Source organism: Macaca fascicularis, chromosome 8 (genome assembly GCF_037993035.2).
Source record: "Macaca fascicularis isolate 582-1 chromosome 8, T2T-MFA8v1.1".
NCBI classification, from domain to species: domain Eukaryota; kingdom Metazoa; phylum Chordata; class Mammalia; order Primates; family Cercopithecidae; genus Macaca; species Macaca fascicularis.
The window spans coordinates 72,064,643-72,084,894 of record NC_088382.1 but is presented as its reverse complement, the minus strand read 5'-3'; the positions used below and the strand labels follow the sequence as shown (position 1 = coordinate 72,084,894).

General features: G+C 36.7%; 1 long non-coding RNA gene across 3 annotated transcripts in view; it reads left to right on the top strand.

The window, feature by feature from the left end:
- LOC123575208 (uncharacterized) overlaps positions 1-1,856 on the top strand; it is a 115,948-nt gene extending 114,092 nt beyond the window's left edge. For all 3 annotated transcript variants that reach the window (XR_012416447.1, XR_010577316.1, XR_012416446.1), the window contains exon 4: positions 758-1,856. This is a non-coding gene — a long non-coding RNA (uncharacterized lncRNA). The remainder of the gene's footprint in view (positions 1-757) is intronic.
- Positions 1,857-20,252: the final 18,396 nt, after the last annotated feature.

The window sequence follows — 20,252 nt, the reverse complement described above, 5'->3', positions numbered from 1 at the left end:
ACTTTTTATAATGAAAACCACAATTGCTAATAGAAGTAACAACTATGACTATCTACACACCAAATAATATTATACATTGCTACCTTTACAGAGGAGAAACTACAGGAAATTAAAGGAGATGAAAAAAGATGAAAGAAGAGCAGATAGAAAGACAGTAATAAGAGAAGACCTGAATATCATTTACAGTATGACAGATCGAGTGATTAAAATAAAAAGGATATTGAGGACCTAAATAACATAATCAATAAGATAAAGTACATTGTATAAATATAAAACAACCTGTACACCTACTTAACAGAAGATGCACCTTTATTTTCAGTGCACATGGAATGTTAAAAATTGTTTATAAATTCCATGAATGATTTCCTGAGCCATAAGAAAACATCTGTAGTTGGATAATGTAGAAGTATTATGAACAATACTTTCCGACTGCAATGCAATAAAATAGAAAATACTGACACCTCCATAATCTACTTTCACTTAAAAAATGTACATATAAAAGAAAATCTATTTTAAAACCCTTGAAATAATCTCTATGAATGAAGATAATTCAAACTAAAATACAAAATATCTTAACATAATGATAAAAATAGACTACATATTTTATATATTCAAAGCAATGATCAAAAGAAAACTAATAGGTTTAAACCATTATAGCAAAAAAATGTAAAGTATGAAAATAAATGAACTAACTTTTTTCTACTTTCTTTTTCTTTTTTGTTTCCTCTTCCTCCATTGTCTCTTTTTTTCCTTCCAGTCTGATTCATTGCAAGCTCTTTAGTGCGGCAGAACAAGGCAGATGACCATTCTACAAAGGGGAGGCAGCCGTGGTGGCCCAGAGTCATTAGTTGAAGCTGCTGGAATGAGGATGACATCTAGAGAGAAGTGAACATTCTCCACCTAAAGCAACCACGGCTCTTTGAAGAAGTGACTGAATCCAAGGCTGGGACATATGGCATTTTTGTGTGGGTGCCAGAAAGCATGAAAGCACCCAAATAATGATGGGGACATGTCAAAAAGGCACAAAAGCCAGTGTACTACAATATAAGCATCACATAACTAATCATAGTAGCATATTTCAGCTCACTTATTAAAACAGGAAACTATGATTTTATATTGATATAAATAGACCTAAAATGTGTTGAGTAACTGAATTTTACATATTCTCAAAATATCTACCCCTGAAATTATTAATTATAAAAGAATAAGTACCTGTATAATTTGAGTACAGAAAAAATGTTCTAAATAACACTGAAAATATGAGGATAATAAAAGAATAATCTATAAATTTAATCAAATAAAACAAATAATAGAGTACTTTTATATGGCCAGATCACCATAAGCAAAGTTAAAAGACAAATTACAAATTGAAAGAAAAGACTTTGCAGTACATATAGCAGATAAAGAACTAATATTAATAATACAAGGAATATTTAAAACCAGGGGAAGAGAAAAAAAGCAATAGAAATATGAGCAAAAAGATGAAGAATTTACAAAGAAAATATTTAAAATGATCTTTACACATATGTTCACTTTCACTTGTAAAATGAAAAATAAAAAATAACTACCCTGGATCTATTACTCAGCTCTGGAACTGGCAAAAATTAAAGGTTTCACAACCCACTTTTTTGGTCAGGTGTTGGGGAAACACAAGAATAGGAGAAAAGGAGTGAAAGAAGAAGAGAAAGGGAGAAGAGACATTGAGTGAATGATAAATCATATGGGACAAAATGTAACAAATGGTGAAGCTTGGTAAGAAATCTTGGTAAGTGGTGTACAATAGTTATTTGTACCATGCTTGTAATTCTTCTGTGAGTTTGAAATAAAGTATAAAAATAAAATGTTGAAGAAACTAACTTTTAAAACTGAGTAAATTTAACTTATTGAAAATAACATTGGAGAATGAATATGCCATAATTTAAGGTGTTTACAAAGAATATACAATATCAGAATGCAATTTTTTAAGCCATGATTACATCTCTATTGGAAAGAAAACAACTAGATTTGAAAAAAAAAAAAAACCTCAAAAATAGAATTGTTGACAGTAATATTTTTGGTGACTTTTTGCCTTTCTCCTTTCCTCCAGTTCCCAAATTGTTATGCATTAGCATGTTCTGTTTTTCCAATGCAAACAGAAAATTTCAGTCAGGAGCGCAGTGGCTCACACCTATAATCCCAGCCCTTTGGGAGGCTGAGGCAGGAGGATCGCCTGAGGCAGGGAGTTTGATGCCAGCCTGAACAACAGAGTGAGACCTCATCTCTACACAAAAACAAACAAACAAAAATTAGGTGTGCTGGTGCAGACATGTGGTCCTAGCTACTTAGGAGGCTGTAGTGGAGGGAGGATCACTTGATCCCAGGAGTTCAAGGTTGAACTGTAATGACACCATTGCACTTCAGCTGGGCAACAGAGTGAGACTCTCTCTCTCTAAAAAAAAAATAAGAAAAGAAAATTTCCTTATCAAAAAATTTCAATTAAATTCATATTGATTAAATTTCATTATAAGAAAAAAAACCCTTGGTGTTTTTATGTTGCCCACTAGCAGTTTACCCTGTTCTGTCATCTTTGGTTTAAGTACGTGCACCTGGAATGGCAGGGAAGGTGATGGACTGAGAGTTCTTTTTCTACACAGCCACAACTGCCATCAGTGTTTTGAAAAGTCTTCTATTTGAATGTGTGTGTGTGTGTGTGTGTGTGAGAGAGAGAGAGAGAGAGACAGAGAGAGAGAGAAAGAGAGAGAGAGAGATAAACAGAGGGGTTTCAAACTTGGCCTTCCACAGTCAGATAGAAGAAGTTTCTGAATCCCAGCTCTGCCTAGCACTATACTCACTGTAATTGTAGGTGAATGAGTTAATCTCTAAGCTTCAGTACCACTCCCTATAAACTGAGAATCATGTAAGAACCTGTTTCCTTTGTTTTGAAAATTTGATGATATATTTGATGTGGATCTGGATACTTGGCAGCATTCAATAGATTACACCTTTATTTTGTTAACCTATCTCTTTTAGTAATGCAAAATGTTGTATTTATATAATTCATGTTATATAAATGTATCGAAAACCCATATCCTCTACATATCCAGAGAATAAATAAATAATAAGAGATTTTTTCACCTCACTAAACAGATCCGCAGCAAGATCTTCTTAAATGGTAAACCACTGCAGTAGATTTACTTTTTGTTAATAAGTAAATTCCAAGCCACTTTTCATAAACATATAAATATATATATATAAAGAGAACCCAGCAATGAATATTTTTACAGATGAAGAATATACGAATCACATTTGTGTAATGTCATCCCTTCTTAATAATGCTAAGGCAGCTGAACATCTTATGATTTGTATCAGTGCTGTGCCTTCTAGAGTATAATCAGGAGCAGAATGGCAAAGAATATATTTAACTTGCTTCTTTCTTGACACGTATTTGGATGTTCATGTCAACAATCCAACTTGATATTTTCCAAAATTACTCAAAACTAATCTTGCTAGGCAAGGATGCAATACAGAGAAAAAAAAATGTGTGTTTTTTTGGTGCTGCTATCTGCTTCTACTGTGAGCTCTGGATGGCACAATCACATTCTTTTCATTAGGGAGGTATGGACCAGGCTGTTCCAAGTTAGAGTCAGGAGCATAACCACCCTGTGGTTCAGAAAGCCTGGGGGGAAGAACTGCTTAGGATCAAGAGGACGAAGATAATGAAAAGTGCCTCACTTGTATATGGTATGGTTGGTGAAGAGTGAAAGCAGGTCAGGTGCAGTGGCTCACGCCTGTAATCACAGCACTTTGGGAGGCCAAGGCAGGCGGATCACCTGAGGTCAGGAGTTCGAGACCAGCCTAACATGGAGAAACCCTGTCGCTACTAAAAATACAAAATTAGCTGGGCACGGTGGCGCATGCCTGTAATCCCAGCTACTCGGGAGGCTGAGGGAGAATTGCTTGAACCCAGGAGGCGGAGGTTGCGCGAGCGCCATTGCACTCCAACCTGGGCAATAATAGCGAAACTACATCTCAAAGGAAAAAAAAAAAAAAGAGTGAATGCAGTACTGAGAAACGAACTCTTGACTTAAAAAACGGGGAGTACTATTATAACCATGCCATTAGGAGAGAGAATGCAGAGGTCTTCTGGAAAAAAAAAAAAAAAAGACATAGGTGAATGTAGGGGTTTCACCTGTTCACTAGGCAGAAACAGAAATAATATGGGAATAGCTGACCTGTTCTTAACCCTTCACCTCCAAGCTCTACGTGTGAGGAGTCTTCATTTTCCATAGATGAAAAGGTATTCCACGTGTCTGATGTGGAAAGATGCTCTGGAGAAAATGGAACACCGATGGGGAATTTGGGAAACAATAAAATTGTGGAAACAATAAAAAATATATATAAAAGGTCAATTGATTCAATCAATTGATCCAAACAGCCTGGATGCCAGGCTGGCCAGCCCCTGAGTGCTAAGAGAGTGCAGAGCCTGGTCAGGACATGCTGGAAATGATTCATCGGGAAAGCTGGTCCTCTACCTGCAGCTCAGTGCATTTATCTCAACACAACAACCTTATTAGGAAAATCCCCCCCCCCGTCCTCTGCACGGTATCTTGATTTTTATCTAGTGATTCTTCAGGCAAAGACTTTCTTTTAGGGAGATGGTTGATAACATTGGTTCTTTGAAGATATAGTAATTTCTTGAAGAACCATCTGTTTTAGGGGGTAAAAATTTCTTGAAGATTTACATGCATATCTTACGCTGCCTAAAGGAAAAGACTTAGTTGCGAATAGGCACGAGTGAACTAAATGAATGAATGGGACACACACACACAAACACACACACACACGATGCATTTATTTATTTTTCCCCCAATGGCTAGAAGTTCTCTATTTCTGAAATGCAAAGAGTATATTTTATCTGTTTATATTTGTGTAGAGACCAGTTCTACCTAATATGGCCCATAAGCCCTAGCTTAATGTTTTCTTACCTCCTCTTCTGAGTTTTAATCACATTTTCATACCTTACCCGGCTTTACTTTAGATTACCAAGTGTGACATCAAAGAATTTACTAATTCTCTGTAAAATGATATTAAGTCTATTTCTGTGTGCATTTGGGTGTGAGATTGGTTATGCATAAGGTTCACCTAAATTCCTGACAAGTTCAAAAGGCTACCTAGAGCCTTAAGCTTAGTTAAAGTGATGCTATTAATTTTGCATCTTTATTTTTGCTTTTGTTTGATTTTCAAGGTTATTTCAAGGTTGTGGTAAATTGTTACTTTTGTCATAGTGCTTGTAATTCTGCAGGGGGATAAAATATGAAAAAGTAAAAGAAAAATAAATGAGTAAGTTAGGAAAACGTAGATAATAATGGTATATTTAGGTGAAGAAAATGTAAGTTGTTGATTTACTTAAAAATCTGTTGAACTTTTATTTGTAATATTAGCACACACAACAAAGGTATACTTTTTATTCTTTTAGTTTTTTTTAGTGTTTAGAAAAAAACTTTCATTGCCTTTATGGTTGACAAAGTGTGAATGAGTAATGTAACAATTATAATGGAAATTCAAAAGTTCTAACTAAAAAAAAGTCCAAATATCTAAAGTATCTATAATATCTTACGTGGTTCATAATATAAGAAACAGGACTATTCTTAGCCTGACCTCTAGTGTTAACAGAACATAAGTGTGAAGTTCAACAATATTAGACCAAAAAGAAAAAACAGGTTAAAACAAAATATGTAACAATATTTTTTCATAATGAGATAATTCATTTTTAGTGAGTTAAACTGCAAGCACAGACACATAAATCCAAAGTGTGTTCAGAGATTATTTAACACTTTTATTTCTTAGAATGGAAATCTGGGGCTGACAGCTATTAGGATCATAGAATTAGTCTGAATTTGTTTACAAAGCTGTGCTTCAGTTTTTCACCTTCTCCATTGGCCATAAACTAGTTTTACAACTGTGGGAAGACAATTTGGGCTTTGAAAAAAAATATGTTTTTTATTTATTTTTTTTTTTATTTTTTGAGTCTACATCTCATTCTGGCACCCAGGCTGGAGTGCAGTGGCTTGATCTTGGCTCATCGCAGCCTGGAACTCCTGGGCTCAAGTGATCCTCCGGCCTTAGCCTCCCATGCCTGGCTAAGTTTTTTTCTTTTTCCTATGGATGGGGTCTTGCTCTGTTGCCCAGGCTTTTCTCAATCCCCTGGCATCAAGCAATCCTCCTGCCTTGGACCCCAAATCCCTGGGATTAACAGGTATGAGCTACCATATGCGGTCTTAATTTCGCCTGTTAATTCCTGTCATCACCATCTCCTGAGCACTGCTGCCACTAAGATGTGGATACACTTCTTATCTGTTCTGAAATTGTCAAATTCAAGTCACTCAAACAAATGGTACCACAGAAAGAGCTTGGGGAAAAAATTATTCTTTATTAACTCAGTCCAAATTTAGAGTTGTCTGACTTTTCTTCAGTCAACCAAAACAACCTCTTGTAATTATCTATCCATTTACAAGACATTCCTAAATATAGCTCCTTATAATACAAGCAACTCAAGGGTTTCACTCTTTTTTTCTAGTAGAAAGAAATTGTTTCTTATAGCAGAAGCCTCTGAAGTTTTGCATGGAGTATTTCACCTTGTGAAGTTACCAGCTAGGGGATTAATTTGTATCCACCACTTTACCTGATATATTCTTGGCAGACAAAGAAAAGAGGAATAGTGAATTATTTGCTTACTCTTAAGATCTGGGGTATCCTGTTCTTCTGGTCTCCTTTGTCCTTACACATTATCCTTAATTCCTCAAATCTTCACTCTTAATTTTTTTTCTTATTTACAAAGTTTTTCACTTCTTTTGATCCTGAACTCAGTTTGTAAAAGCTTTTCCAGTGGTGATAGACACTAGAAAGTGTCTAGCTTTAGGTATTGGATAACTCAACTTTGCTTCCTATTACAAAACTAATAAAGACATTTGCTTCCTAAGCCAGAAAATTGTCCCCAGGGTATTCTAATGTACTTTTAATGAGATATAACCTATAGTTAATTTTTTTAACAGAAGTTTAAGTAGCTCATGTTCCAATTACCACTCAATTTCTTACTTTCGGAATATTTATAAGCTGATTTGAAAAGGTCATGCTTATAGGTAGCCTAATTATTACTGGTTTTAAAATAACACAATTCTTACTCTCTTAAATGTTTGTTCTCTTGTCTCTTAGTGTACTGATTGAAACATTTGAATGCAAAAGTCCCTTTAAAGATGTTGTCAAAAATAAACTTGCAATAAAACTGCAAAAAATTTGATGGAGCAATTACCAATAATGTATGCTGTATGTAAAATCTAATTTTTGCTCTGTTTAGAAGTTTGATGGGATTAAATAAACATCATGGTTGACAAAAACAATGATAATTTCTGAGTGCATACTAACTCTTACACTGCAAACTATGGTGGACTCAGACACTCTGTTCTTTGAGATGCCTGTCATCCCTTCTACCTAGTTCTCCAGAGCTCGTTGATTCCAACATGTTTTCCAAAAATGGAGTCTAGTAACCTAATTACTCTATGAACGCATCTAATAATATTCCGATAAATTTCCCTTACTATTAACATTCATTTCTGTTGCTTGCATTTATAAACCCTAACTGACTCAGGTTAACAATAGTACAGGTTAAAAGCCCATTAGTAAAATAAGAGAAAGCTGGAATTCGTTCCAGGCAAAAAATAAGGCAGTTGATAGTGACAATTCCCATCAGTAAACCTGGGGAGGAATGTAGCACTCTGTGAATGAGGCAACTATATTAGTTAATTAAATTCCCACTTGTGCTTCTCCAAAATCAAGTTCCTATTTATGGTGAGACTTTGGGAGATTACAATGCTTCTGCCATAAAAATTAAGAAATGTTCCATACTCTAGAGTAACAAATGTCGAGTCAAAGCCATGAGTCAATTGAGCATTAGTTTCCTGGAAGAAAATCAAAACTTAAAAAAAGAATTTCAGGTCTGGGGAATGAAAGTATGTCTTGAGCCACCATAATAAATAGTTTCAGTTCTGTCTCAATTCCCAGTCCTGAAATAGTTAGCATCAAAGAACTTGATAAAAGGAAGGCAGGGTGGACTTAAGAATGAACCTTGCAATGTATCCACTATGTGTGATGACCTGTGAAATTCTCCTAGCCATACTCAAAGGACCCTAAAGCCTCCTACTAGGGAAATTCTTCAATGCAATAAAAATATCAAATCATTTAAGAACTGTCAGGCACCATGTCTCACCTAATTCATCTAATTCCTGGAACCCCCAAACACTGCCACATACCACCAATTTTACTTGGGTCTTATGGGCATCAGGAGAAAACTAGAGTTTTCACTTTAGCTTTCTGGAAAAGCTAAAGGGCTTCAACTCCATTTTATGGTTGCTTTTACAGCTCCCAAATGCACATTTGGAATTAACATCTTTAGGGGAAGGCAGCATCTCTACGCTGTTGTCTCTGCTGACAGACTAAGACCAAAGGTGTACAGAGCCAGTGGGAGGATCCTGGAGCTCCCTATCTACCAAACAGCAGCACAGCGTGCATCTCTATATCTCTCTTGTTAGGGGATACTGTAAGAGCTAGGAAAATCATCAAAGACTCCAAAGATTTAGGGGTGGTAATTTCTCTCACATCCTCGTTTAATTATACAATTTAACCAATGAAAAGAGACCAAGACCTAAAGTAGCATATACTTTCGATCTTTGTTTACCTGAAAAAACTGCCCCCTTTGCTTTGATTCTTGAGAGATAATTTCTCTGCACATTGAATTCAAGGTTAACAGTCACCTTTTATTTTTTTTTCTTTTAGCACGCCAGAGATATTCTTCTTTTTTCTTTCAACAGCTGTGGATGCCTTAGAGAAGCTACTTGTTAGTCTAAAGGCTGTTACTTTGATTATCTTCTTTGATTTCCCACAGCTTCACTAAGAGTCTTAGTATATATTTCTTTTTATTTAACCTGCTTGGGCTTTACTGGGATTTTAAATGTAAGGATTGAGATCTTTCATCATTTCTGGAACATTCTAAGCCATTATCTTTTGTAATATTATTGCTGCCTCATTCATTTTTTTCTCTCATGCAGAAGTTCGTGTTTAGACTTTCTCACCCTGCCTGTTAACTTGTTAACCTCTTCTTTATTTTAGATCTTTTTGTCTCCTTATCCTTATTTTAGATCTTTTTGTCTCCTTATCCTTTATTCTCATTATCTTCTGATCTGTCTTGATATTTTGATGTCTCACTGATTTTTTTGTCAACTCTATCTAGTCTGCTCTTAACATGTTCATTGAATCCTTCATTTTAGTTAATTTGTTTTTTTAAAATACTTCATTTTTATATGTACAGTATAATTGAGAAACTGGCAGAGAGAATCTCCCGATACCTCACACCCAGTTTCTTCTACTACTGACATCTTACATTCCTAAGTGGCAATGACTTAACAAACCAACACTGATACAGTATTATTAACTGAAGATCATAGTTTATTCAGATTTCCTTAGATGTTACCTACTGTCCTTTTTCTGTGCCAGGGTCCCATCCAGGTTATCACATTACATTTCGTTGTCATAGCTCTTTAGGCTCCTCCTGGCTGTCACGATTTCTCTGATTTTTCTTCTTTTTAATAACCTTAGGAGTTTTGATCCTTCTCTTTCTTCTAAAGGCTTTGCAAGATTTAAATCTCATATATCCAATCAATCTCTTTGCAACTTCTTTTTTTTTTTTTTTTCATTCATTTCTATTGGTTCCAGTTACTAGTTCTCATCATTCTGCTGTAGTCTGAACATGTCCCCCAAACTTAATGTGTCGGAAGCAATCCTCAGTGTAACAGTGTTGAGAGCTGGGGCCTTTTGGGAGGTGTTTAAGTCAAGAGGACTTCACCCTCAAGAATGAATTAATGCTGCTGTAGAATGGCTGGATACAAGGAGTTGTTGAGCTCTCTTGCCCTTTCATTCCTTCCACTGCCTGAGAACACGGCATTCCTCCCTGCTGGAGAATGCAGTAACAAGGCACGATTTTTTGATCTTGGACTTCCAGCCTCCACAACTGTGAAAATGACTTTCTTTATAAATTATTTAGTCTTGGATATTTTTCTACAGCAGTACAGGTAGTCTAAGATACATTCCTTTTATGCAACAGGAGACTCTCTTCTGCTTTGATTCTTGGCAACTTCAGTATATATGTGGCTGATCCTTCCCACACACTGGACTCTCAGTTGCTTGGTCTGCTCTCCACAGGACCTTTTCCACCCACTCTATCTTAGGCACTCACTCTCATGGTCATGCCAGGAACTTGTCACTGCTAAGCACTGTAGAACACCTTCTGCTCAGCTCCTAGTCTGTGGCACTGTATAAGGGCTATCAGCTTCCCTGGACACCAACAGAAACCTGTACAACAGCAGCACAGGACTAAGTGCCCTGAGACATTGAGAATCCAAACTGGATTAATCGACTCCCTTGACTTGGAATATAAAAGATGGAGCCACTGGGTACCTCTTCTTCTTAATAGAAGGAACCAGACGAAGATGCGTATTAAGACTGTTTGTACCATTTATACCTTTGCTATCTTAATGTGAACCATAAAATCCATAAACTTTCTAATACACAGACATACACTCTGCAACCACTAAAAATACACCAAGAAACTGAAAATAAAAATAAGGCGGAATGAAAATTTTCATGTTACTAATGAAGATCCCCATGTTACTAATAAAGATTCCCATGTTACTAAAAACAAATTTTTAACAAAGTAACAGCTCCCAGTAAAATCAACTCTTGAAAAGTAGTGATTCGAATTTACTTTTTGAATGCAACTTAAATGATATTGACTGAGTTTCTTTGTTCAAAGTAGGGTTATGAGTATCTAGGTTATTTTAATTTAAATTCTGAATGAAAGTTATTGTCAAAATGCAAGGGATTTTGTTTATCCTAGCAAAAGAACACTATTTGCTAATTATAGGCTTAATGTTAAATTACGTCCTTTTTTTGGCAGCAGCAAACTAATCAGATGAGAATGCCATGTTTGTATTAAGCATTTACATTAGGACCGTCTAATTACACCAGGATTTGTTTGGTTAGCACTGGCAGATGTTCTGAAAGGCTGTGGAAAAGTCAGTTGCGATTTCATAGGCAATGGACATCTACTTAGGACCACCCAGCATCAGTGCAGGGCAGTGCTCATGTAGATCGAGATATGTGCTGGGTGCTTCTCAGTATAATTTCTTACAATAGATCATCTGAACACCTGCAATGAAGGTATTTGTTCTCCATCTGCCTCAGGAAAATACTGCAAGAACTCACAAAGGATTCCAAAAATTTTGTGCTTTCCACAATTAAGTACTATGAAAATAGAAAGTTATTTAACTTATTGTAATCAGCGTTGAAAAACTGTCCACATTTTTTTTTATGCTAACTAACTGCACATTCCTCGGCCCTTTATATGAACACAAAAAGATGATCTTTGAGATGCTATGAGATTTTACTATTGCAAGACCTGGTGGTTGAATTGAAGGCACCTTGGTAGTCATTGTCACTCACAAAGGAGTGAAGCTGGCTCTCTTCCCTCTTTCTCATTTCATTATGCATGCTTGAAGGGTTAATCATGGGCTAGACAAACAAAAGACAGGAGAATTTGGGCTGTTTAGGTAACATTGTACACACCCACAAAGATAAGGTTCCAGTCCAGGTTTAGTCTGGCTCATTTTCAGCTGCCCAGCCTGAGGCTTAAGATTATTGAATAGTTAAGCTTCTTCCTTAGGGGCAGGGCATCCCTCCAGGCTTCCAGACTTTCCTCTGCTCAGAATCCACTTGCTCTCATCCATTTTCCTAAGAGCTGTACTTTTGCTTCATACTGGGATCTTTCCTCTCTGTCTAGCTTCTCTGACAAACAAATCAGTTGAATGATCTGCCTGATTTTTATGGAAAATTCTTCCCCATGAACCTGCTACGTGGGTCACACCCTCTGGGTTCTATGTAAGCACAGTCTGTGGAGGACTGACCCCCTTATCCTACACCCACTTCCCACTGAGCCTGACCAGCTTCCTGAGACACAAAGGATCCAGTGATCTACACTTTGGGGAAGGAGGTTCGAATAAGACCTATATGTAGAAATATTTTACTGTAGGAGTTTCAGAGAAAAATGTTAGTTGATAATAGTTGCACTACCATTCCACAGCACTATTTTAAACACAAAGCTCATCCTCTTCTCTAAGCCCCTTTAGAGTCCTTCGTGCCATATGCAGAGAGATCATTCTTGGCCTTTCCATCAGAAAATTCTTAGAATTGGCATCAAAGAGGATCTTTAGGATTAATTTGTGGTGGTGGTGGTGGTTTTATCATTCTATAAATAGCTTCCTCCTTTGCTTGCTTCTGTAGCTATCTTTACAATCAGAAAGCTCTTTGACCTTTATTTGCCTTGGGTGGTTTCTTTGTGTTCCCATTAATTTTCTAGATGGTATGGAATTAATAGCCATTTCAAGCGCCTCTCATGGGAACAGCTGTTTTCTGTTTGGGGTCCAAGTTCCAGAGTCATCCCAGTCAACTTCCTTTACAGCAGCTGCAGCCGAGGTGGATTTCTGCTTGATTCGTTTTATTATTGCAATTTTTACAGCTGCTATGCCCGGGGCAGCATGGCTTTGCAGGTGGCTGCTGTGGTCACTTATTCATGCCATCTGTTCTTGCTGGTCACCTGCTTTGCCTGTAGGCCATGGACTCTTTCCTGAATATTCTATAGTAAAATGAGACTGGAATGCAGCTCAGACCTGATCTCTACCATTTTGATGTGTTCTCAAAGACTGACTATTGCTCTATTGAGAAGGGATAAAGGCTGAGAAACTTTCCTGGGAAAAATGAGGGTGGCAATGATCTAACTCTAGAGAAACCACACCTGTGTGTCAATGGCACAGAGACATGGGAGGGTCATGGCTTGACTTCCACTATGCCTCAGTCTACTGGGTACACTTAGCTTTGATTAATTGTCCATCCTGTTACCAATATACTCAATGAATCTTAGGAAGAAACCAACAGGTATATCTATAAGGATGATTTAAATATAAACATTTTATTTCCTTGACTCTGAAATTCTGTTGTATTCTATAAAGATAATATTTCTGATAAAGTTCTCAATAAGAGTCCTGACTATAGAACAAATCAAATTTTGGAAAATATAAATGAGAGAAGCAAGGTTCTCTCTGCTATGAGTTGAATTGTGTCCCCCAGAAAAAAATGTTGGTGTCCTAATCCTCTAAACCTTAAAATTTGACATTATTTGGAAATATGATCATTGCAGATGTAGCCAGCTAAAATGAGGTCATCCTTGAGTAGAATGGGCCAGGAATTCAATATGACTGGTGTTCTTATAAGAAGACAGCTATGTGAAAACTGGGACATGGTAGAATGTCATGTGGAGAACAAAGGTTGAGATTGAAGTGGTGCACCTACTAGCCCAGGAAGGCCAAGGTTAGAAGCAAAAAATCAGAAGCCAGCACGAGGCAAGGGAACATTTCCTTATAGAGTTTAGAGGAAGCATGGTCTGGCTAACATCTCCATCTTGAACTTCTAGTCTCCAGAACCATGAGACAAAACAATTGCCATTGGTTTAACCCAACCAGTCTGTAGAACTGCATTAAGGCAGCCCTAAGAAAAGAATACACTCTCCTCCTCCCCAGACCCAAAGCCAAGCCAGAGCAAGTGCTATTGCAATCAGTGGTCAGTGCCTGTCTGCTCATGATCACCAATGCAGCTTCCCAGAACTGACCTCAGGGAAGCAGCACTGGGTGGGAGTGGAGAGGTGGGGGGCAGTGCAGCAAAAAAATCCACAGCTAATAGTCACAAAGGTACATAGGAACACCATTGCTCTCATCCTCTAGGAGTTCAGTATTTGCTATGAAACCAAGGCTAGAAAAAAATACAAAGAGTAGGATTATAGAGTCAAACGGATCTGGGTTCTAACCTGGGCTCTGCCACTTTCTGGCTTCTGATCTTGGGGACAGTCCAGAATCATTTCTGTACTCAGTATCTTAATGTTTCAAATGTGGTGGTTATATAATACTTATCTTTCAATGTTGTTATAGAATTTGTATATATGCAAATGTATGCAAATTAGTCAAAATTGCTTTTACCATAACTATAAAGAGTTCAAATCATTTATAATTTATGAAACCAAATGTATCCATTAACATTGATTTATAGCTTTGTTGAAATGACTCTCTTTGCCTGCCTGAAGCTTTATTCTGAACTATCTGCCTCTCTTCCCCCATAATTACTAATAACCCATTTCCCCTACAACAATACCTAGAAGTTACCTAGATCTCCTCAGTTTTGACCTGGTTTTTTGGCCAGGCATCTGTTCTCAATTGGACTCTGCTTGTGATAAAGCCAGTTACAAAGGCCATGATGAGAAATCCTAAAAAATTGAAAGATTACAGGACTTTCTGGATTTTTCTGTTCTATAAAAGAATAATGACAGTAACAACTGCCATTTGGTGCAGACGATGTGTCAGACATTATAGTGACTTTTATTTTCATCATCTCCTTTTATTCTTAAAAAAAAGCTGGTGAAATATTATTATCTTTGTTTTTTAGGTGATTAATTTAAAGCTGAGTTAGTTTAGGTTGCCCATTATACTCCAGTAGAAAGTGGTAGAGTCAGGATTCTAATCTAGTTAACTGTAGGTCCAAATCAGGCTTCTAACCACTATATTAGTCTTTCTAAAATGTTTTTTGAGCAAAACATTCCTTATTATCAAGATATTATTAAGATTTTAAAAATGAAAATGTTTCCCAATCCCATTTGTCATAACATTATTTATGTTACTAATAAACAAAATAGACAAATCCAGTTGTTGTGGTTTAAGCGCAAAACTCTAGGGCATGTAGAACACAATAAAAACACTCTCTTTAGTAGAAACTGCTTCTCAGGAATTCCTTTGAGGAGTATAACAAAGCTACATAATTGTTATATGATATTTAACAAAATAGAAATGGAAGAATTGGTGGGTCGTGATGCCATGTTGCCTGGGCTGTTTTCTTACCTTGAGTTTAGTCATTTTCACCAAGATCATGGTGACATTTCTCATGACAGCTGAAGTCCTCTCCACCCAACTGCCACAGAGAAAGTGAATGTGGATCATTCATCCTCTGACTGAGTGAGCCAACAGTGAAGAGACTGGGGGAAGCGAGATGCAGAGAAGAAAAGCCAGTCAACACATTTTGATGTTTATTTGCTTTGGGGATTTCTTTTTCAACATTAGACTCCTCTCGCTGTCACATTGAGGCATGAAAATAGGGTCTGGAGGCAGGGAACATAAGGCTGATTATACTGCAGCTATGACAGGAAATACCCTCTCCACAGGGCATAGGCTAAGTAAATGACTTTGTAACTTTACTTCACCCTCTTCATTTACCTAAAGCGTACCCCAGGTAGAAGGTATTTAAACTCGCACAAATTCTATAATGAGGACTTTGAACCCCTATGCTTTGGCCTGCTCCCATACTGTGGAGTGTACTTGCATTTTCAATAAATCCCTTCATTCCTTCCTTACTTTGTGTGTTTTGTCTAATTCTTTGTTCAAGACATCAAGAACGTGGATATCCTCCACCTTTAACAACTTTACCACACACACACGCAGAGGGAATCCCACAAATAATCTGCGGTGATAGAGCCACTGCTCAGATGGAGTATATCCACATAAAGATGCCTCTGTCTCCGACTCAACTCACGTATTACGGTAGATTCTCAGTTGTCTGTGCTATGTGCCCTTGTATAACAAGGATCTCTGTTTACCGTTACTACTTGGTATGACCTACTTGGACATTTGCAACATTGTGCATAACTCTTTCCTCGTTCTGTTGTTTCTCAGGAATTTATTTCAAACTTTATTTTCATTTTCACTGCTTTTTCTCAACCTCAGCATTACTAATATTCAAAGATGAAACGACTTGGTTTTGAATTATCTTCTGGGAAATGTCAGTATACTAAATGTAACTACACCCAATACATTCAGTCCTCTGATGTTTGGTAAGGGTACAGAGGATCTAGCAGTTTCTTAGTTGATTACTTTAAAAAGCCCCTTTTAAAAACATCTGGTGATTATAGCTGTTTTTGCAATTACTTTCTAGAACTATGTTGGTTCTCATAGACTTCAGCTTAGCAGAACTGCTGAACTTCCATCTTAAATGTCAATATCTAGCAAAGAGTAGGTCAAATGATCTAAAGTCTAACAACTCATGTGCAGATTCCCTTCATCTTTTACTCTCTAATTTGTTTAATTCAAAGAGATGTTCATAAACAAGAGATAAAAAGGAAAAAGGGCAGACATAGGTGGGAAAGTAACTAAAAAATGAGGAAAGATTATAACCTAGAAGAGGCACAAGTTGCAACCTTCCTCCTGGGATTCAGTTGTCTAAATATTGTTGGTGCTGGTGGCAGCCAAATGAAGCATTAGTTAAGATGTGTTAAAGCTGGAAGGGGTAGAGGGAAAAAATGTGCATGATAAAACTTCTGTGTTTTTAACAGCTTTAGAGCTTCAAAATTGTTTTTTTTAAACTGTAAAGCTAAATCTTTTGAGAAATATTAATACTAGGAGCTGCTTAAAATTTTTTTTTTCATGTACTTTGAGTGGGAATTATTCTAAACCATTCTGCTATGCTTACTTATAATCCACATTTGCTTTGTAAACAATCACAGCTGATTGCTTGAAAAGTAAGTATCAACCTGGATTCCAAAGTAACTAAATTGTTTTGTATGAGAAAATGTTAATCTGTGAAAGAAAATGTAGCTTGGATCCTCTACTGCAAACAGTAGATTTCTTACCATTCTTCTTGAGGATCTTGACCTTCCTTCCTCTTGCATTTTTCTCCCCCTTTGTCTGTCAAAGCCATTACAAGTGCTGCTTTTCTGAGGAAGCTTTTTAGGCCACTTTAAACACAATGGAGCTTTTACTGTAAGAAATGAAAACATTTTGCACCTCTGTTCTAGCACTTACCATGTGTGCCTTGCAGAATATATAATTGTGGATGTTCTCGCCTCTTCCATTACATTATTGAATACGGTAATAACTTTTTATTCAACTACATATTACATTCAGAAGGTAGTACAGTGCCTTGCAGAAAGAAGTTGTAAAAGGAATAGTGGTGCTTTGACTTCTGAAATGGTGGCATAAAGAACTTCATGGACTTGCATCCTAGTGTAACAAAATACTGGTGAAAGTTTTTTTTTTAAACCACATTTAAAGTCTTTGCAAATTATCTTAAGAACATACAGCAGTGAAGAAACATTTTTTCAGGAAATTCTACTTAATCTTAGTAAGAATTGTATCTGTAGCACTTGAGCTATGTCCCAAATTCTCCGTCCTCACAATTCCCCTCATTGTGATGGAAGCTCTAGTGCAAGCAGTGCCAAGATAACAGTGCTCCCTCTCTCCAAGCTCCCAGACATGAGATCAGGTATTTCTGCAAGGAGGGCAGCTGCCAGGATTTCTTATCCTCTCCTAGCTCTGGATTGAAGACATTTAATTCCAGGTGAGCGTAGCTGAGAAGTAGGGGCACCTTTTCTCCATCCATTCCACATACATATGACTAGGGCTCTATTCCAGTTATGGCAATCCAAGAATAGTGGGTCCCAATGACCTCCACCCCAGCTCACTCATAGGGCTTAGGTTCCACTATTAGGAAAGGCAAAATGCAAAGACCACAGGGTACTTCCCTCACCCAGTGCCCTGCTCATAATGCAAGGATTCTACTCCAAGGAAAGGGGGCCATTGTCCAAGACCCAACTAAGGAGCACTGACCTCAAAAAGATATTGCTCAGGGAAAGAGGCAGGCCTTATAACAGAGGCGCCAAAACTTTTCTTAAAAGAATTTATTTTATTTACAACAGATTGTAAAAAATTTAAAACCTAAGATCTCTCTCAAATGCAATGGCTATTTTGAAGGTAAGCAATTAAGAGGAGATTGGTAATCCATTAGAAAACAAGCTACATTGAAAGTCAGCTAGTTTACCAAAGACAACCAGAAGAAAAGATAAAAAGAACTCTTTTGGAATAAGGATAAAATGCAAAATCTATTCCTGAAAAAGTGCCCAAATATCACACTGTGGAAAAATTTACGCCCCTAGGCGCATTGTCAAAAACAATAGAGAAATCATCCATCCATTAGTATAACATAAAATCTTGGTGTGAAACTAACAGAAAAAAAATGGCTTAACAGAGATGAGGAAGATAAAACCCTGCTAAAACCACTCTCATTCTAGAGGAGCTTGTGCAGTTCCATGGCTGCACCCTCTGAAGAGCAACATGAGTGGCTTTCTGCTGTGCAGGAAATAGACTTTTCTAAAATAGTCAAGGCAAACAACAAAATAAATAAATAAGCAAACAATAATAAAAAGCTCAGAAAGGAAATCAGTATTCAGAGTTGCTATAATATACTATCAAAAATGTTAAATTATCATTAAAAAATTAGGGGAATGCATATGAAAAGAAAAATGAACTAATAATATACAGGGGAAAACAAATCAGTTTCACCAAAAACTGCCTGTGAAAAGACCTAGATGTTGGACTTCACAAAGTTGCTTTAAAGCAGCCACTAAAAATATTTTCCAAGCACTAAGGGAAACTATGAATGAAGAAGTAAAGGAAGATAGAGTGACAATGTTCATCAAAAAAAGAATATAAATAAAGAGATAGAAATTATTTTTTAAAAAACCAAATGAAAAGCTTAGAGTTGAAAAACACAATATCTGAAATAAAACATTCTCTAGAGAGGCTCAGTGATATATTGAATTTTCAAGAGAAAGAAGCAGCAAATTTAGAGATAGATTAATGGTCATTATTCAATCTAAAGAAAAAAAAGAAAAAAGTGAATAAAAATGAGCAGAGACTTAGAAGAATGTAAAATACCGTTAAGCACACCAACAGACATGAAATGAGAATACAATAAAGAGAAGAGAAAGACAAAGAGGAAAAATTCAATGAAATAATGGATGAAAGTTTCCCAAATCTGATGAAAAACAATAATTCTCATACTCAAGAATCTTGACAAGATCCACATAGGATAAATGGGCCCACCAGCTTCCATTCACGACAGTTTCAAATCCAGCCCCTCTTGCCATAGACAGGGGCCCATTATACTGCTGCAGAGAACTGCTGAGAATCACACGGATCTGACCCCCCAGGACAGTCTTCTGGACTAATATCCCTGGCCAGTTTTCCCACAAAGCCTCAGTAAACTGCTTTTATCTTTCCCAGATCCACCTGGGTCAGCATGGAATCTATATGAGACCTATGGCAAGCATGGATTGAGAGCATCCTCTCATACTGAGATGGCTGCAGTGGTCATAGGCTCAGGGAAAAAACAGTGAGTCTGATTTAAATCCCTGAAAGATCCTCTACAGAAAAATAGGCATACAGAAAGCCAGACTGCAAAGACTAAAATAAATACCCAACCCCTTAATGTGCAGGCATGGTCAAACATCCACAAGCACTGAGAATATTCAGGGAAATATGACCTCATCAAGAGAAACAACAGGAAAATTTATCAAAAAGAAGGAAGAACATGTGAACTCTGCAACAGACTATTTGAAAATATACAATCAGAGGAGAAAAAAGAAAGAAAATAAATGAACAAAGATTACAAGATCTATTGGACATCAAAAAAGCAAATATTTGAGTTACTGGAGTTAAAGAGAGAGCTGAGAAAGATGAATTAGTAGAAAGTTTATTCAAAGAAACAAACAAACGAAAAAAAAAACTTTTCTAACCTGGTGAAAGATATAAATATCTAGGCACAGGAAGGTCAGTGGTCACCAATCCGATACACATAAATAAGAATAGCCAAAGATATGATTAAACTCTCAACGTTCAAAAACAAAGAGAGGATCCTGAAAGCAGTGAGAGAAAAGAAGCAAATAACATATAAGGGAGATCCAATATGCCTGGCAGGAGACTTCTTAGAAGAAACTTTGTAGTCCAGAGGCAAGTGAGAAGATATAGTAACAGTGCTGAAAGAAAACTCTGTCAACCATGAAAACTGTACCCAGCAAAGCTACTTTTCTGAACTGAAGAGATTAAAGGCTTTCAGAGTCAAACAAAAGCTGAGGGCATTTATTGCTACTAAACCTATCCTATAAGAATGCTAAAAGTTCTTCAAACTGAAAGAAAAGGACACTAATGTTACTGTTATACTAATATTGGAACCATGGCATATAAATCACTTATATCTTTACTAAGAAAACTAAAAGACATAACTATTAAAAATAATAATGT